We start from the raw sequence: 3,693 nt of genomic DNA, 5'->3' as shown, positions 1-3,693 counted from the left end.
GTCTGTGGGCCTCTGCTCGCCTGAAGACTCAGTGAAACTGCTGCCTCTTGGCTCCTGGCTCCAGCCTGTCCCAGCCCAGGCCGGTGTGGCCATTCGGGGAGTGATCCAGTAGGTAGACGATATTTCTGTCTCTCCTTCTTTCTCTCTGTAAATTCTGTCTTTCAGAGAAATAAGAACGACTCTTTTTTGTTGTTGTTCAATGATCCTATATGAAAACAGTACGTGTGCTGCTACTTCCTTTCCTCGTTGCTTTTCTTAGGACTCTGCACTAGGAGGTAAGGCCAGCAGATGTTTTTCTACTCCTTACCAGTGCCTCCTCTGAGGGCTTCCTAGGAAGGTTCCTGGGCAAATTCCCCCAGGGATTGCAGGGGCAGGACTGGCTGCCACAGCTGTGGGGTAAGGGAGGCAGCCCTTCATTAGCGGAGCCTTCTTCTCTCATGCACCTGCAGGGTTCTTCGTTTTTCCTGGCCACAGTCTCAGCAGATCCTCAACAGATATTGAGCCCTCGCCATCACTATTATCACTCTGTTTCCCTCCTGCCCAACCCTATTACCACCTCTCCGTCACGGGCTAAAGAGGAAACTCAATTATAATTGCTCTCGCTTGCACAGCAGCATCACCGACCTACCTGGTTTGGAAACAGCTTACCTCAGAAAACAGGGCCAGAGAGAAAGCAAGTGTCTACAAGGAAGACAGGGTGATCGATGCCTGTGTATTTCAGAGAAGGGCCATGGGGGACACAGTGGTTATCGACCTGACAGATTCCTTCAAACGCATACGTGTATGCATGCGTACACACTCACACACAAACACCCCATTGTGCGCAAGCAGATTGGTCTAAAACCCATTGCTACTTTTCCATCACCTTACCTTCCAAACAAAACCCGAAGACAGCAGGCGGTCTTAGATGCAAGCAGCACCCTCTCCTACACCTACCTAGGTAAGAATCGTTTCCAAAATCTAAAATGACTCTCTTTGTTGAAATGTTACGTGCAGAAGGCAAAACCGAACTTTTTTCATAAGCAACAACTCAGGAAGGTACTGAGGCTCAGAAGTTCCTGTGCATATATTCAGGTTGCCAAGTGCCTGCCCCTGGGAAACCCTCCTAGTCCTTTTGAATAAGTCCTTAGAAAATTCTCGCCCTTTCCCTTGTCATTCATGAACAAGCTTCTGAAGTGGACTGACAGTCCTCCTAAATTAAGTACTGTATACTTCAGGCTAATTTTATGTTTTTTATCACAATAGCAGAGCAGTATTAGCAGCCTATTATTTTGTCAGCTTTCTCATTTAGCAAAGCAGCTTCAATTTATTAACAGTGAGGAGCGTGCATGAATCAATATGTTTCATTGGGCAATGTGTCATTTGTTAATCGGATATTGATGAGATTATTGACGCACAGCTAATTAATCTCAAGCCCAGAGCTGGCCTTCATATGTTTCCTTAATTATATCCTTCATCTTAGTCTCCAGGCTGTGGTACCCAGACTCAGGACCGTAGACAGTGAGTGAGGCAAGCTGTCAGAGGCTCCCTTCACACATTTACAAGCCCCTGGCAGGGAAATTATTCTCTTAGTTGTAAATAGGTATCAAAGAGATATTTAATAACATTTGGCGGCAGATTGATATTGATTGGTGTGGACCGGCTTCAAATCCAGCAGTCAGAGAATTCTGCCTCAGACGGAGACTATTGAAAAAGAAAAGTGCCTAATTAGTGTAAACCGATTGCACGAGTCTGTAGTCCTCGGCCCTCTGGAATTTAAAACTCGCTCTTCTACGGATATCATGTGTGTCCCCGTGAGTGGATATTGCATACGGTGTGTGTTCTGCTTTGTTTATCAATACGCCTCTGAATCGTTGCCTTCCTTCCTTGCAGACAGCACGTCTATGGAAATAGAAACGTCACAGACTCAGACCTCTTGCAGGTTTGAAGCCATTCGTTGGTCATAATTAAATAACATAGATGAAATCCCACCGCCCACACGTGTTAAATCTATAAATCCAAGAACAAAAATCTTTGTCCTAATGTAAGAATCCGCCTGTTGATTTAAGTCTTCCTGGACTTGCGTCTCAAAAGGCAAAGCTCTGATTCCATTAACGAACTCTATCCCTCTTCTGGATGAAGAGTGAGCCTTGAACTCAGCCTTAGACTACCTAGGTGTAAAATGGGACCAACGATAGCTGACTCGGTTATCGCACTGGATTCTGTGAAGGTACACTGGATAGCATCCATATAAATGGTCAGGAGTTCTGATGTGGCATCCAGTCACCAGGCGCGGTTCATTTAGTGAATCATTTCAGTAGCATTTCAAAGTATAGTGCAAATGCCTTGAGAGATATATAATCAATGCATCATGATCAGTTCACTCTATTTTTTTTTTGTTTTTTATGAATCCCTTGCATAGGTTCACTTAACATTTTGTAATAAAAGAGAAAAAGTTGCAATTACAATTGCAAGCGAGAACAATTATACTTGAGTTTCCTCTTTAGCCCGTGACGGAGAGGTGGTAATAGGGTTGGGCAGGAGGGAAACAGAGTGATAATAGTGATGGCGAGGGCTCAATATCTGTTGAGGATCTGCTGAGACTGTGGCCAGGAAACAAAGGAGTTTAGTCAGGGTGCCTCTCCTGATCCATGGTTTTCTCTTGTCGTAGAGGCAGGAGAGAAAAAGAGCTCTCCAGGCGATCCATCAGCTCTCCAACACATCTAATTCAATTGATTTCATTTCATTTCTAGAAGTATGGGTTCTAAGACACAGCACCTGTTGAAAACAAATGTGTTTCAATACGTTCAGCATTCTTCAAAGAAGCCTGGGCTGTATTGCAGTAGATCTGTAAAAGAAGGGCATCCTAGGTGGACACACATTCGGTTGCCTGTGTCCACTCCAACTTCCACCTACCAGGCTGGGAGCGCAGTGGCAGATGACCCAAGTTCTTGGGCCCCATGCCATGTGGCTGGCCATGATAAAGCTCTCGGCTCCTGCCTTCAGAACAGCCCAGCTCTGGTCATTGTGGGAAAGAATCAACAAATGAAAACTCTCTCTCTTTCCCTTTCTCTCCATCTCTTTCTCCCTTTCTCTCTCTTTCTCTCTTTCATTTTCTTTCTCTCTCTCCCCCTCCCTCTCTGGAGCTTTGGCTTTCAAACGAATAAATTTAAAAGCAAAAGTGAGTCATCTCACTTTCCCAAGAGGGCCACAATCCTGTACCCATTTTTTAAAAATGAGCAAAAAAAGAATCTTGAAACAGAATTTTGCAGCCAGAGCTAGACTGAAGAGCAACACACAGATTTGCTAGCTACTGTTTCCTCACTTGGCACACTTGAACACTTGAACACCCTTCTTCTTTTCCTAAGCATACATTATTGTTGAGCATAATAGAGAGAAGCTTTGATATATATGGTAATTTCACCCAAAGCTTTTCTTTCCTTATAGGGAATATGTACATGGTTATCAAGATGGCTAGAAGCGATAATAAAGACGAAGATGTTAGAAAAGGAGGAGGAAGGGGAGGAGGAGGAAGGGAGACCCAATGAAAATCAGTTTGGAAGTTCTCACTGTAGCGCTACGTGAAGCACATGTTTAAGACACCATCAGCTTCATTGATAGCAACACGTTCTTCATGAAACACTGTACAATTAGAGAGTCTTAACTTGCAACTACGTGGCAGGCTTCGTGTGTTTGTTTTCTCCAACACAGAGT

The sequence above is a fragment of the Ochotona princeps genome, chromosome 1, assembly GCF_030435755.1.
Source record: "Ochotona princeps isolate mOchPri1 chromosome 1, mOchPri1.hap1, whole genome shotgun sequence".
Lineage (NCBI taxonomy): Eukaryota > Metazoa > Chordata > Mammalia > Lagomorpha > Ochotonidae > Ochotona > Ochotona princeps.
The sequence above is the reverse complement of the archived record's forward strand: the minus strand, read 5'-3'. Positions refer to the sequence as shown.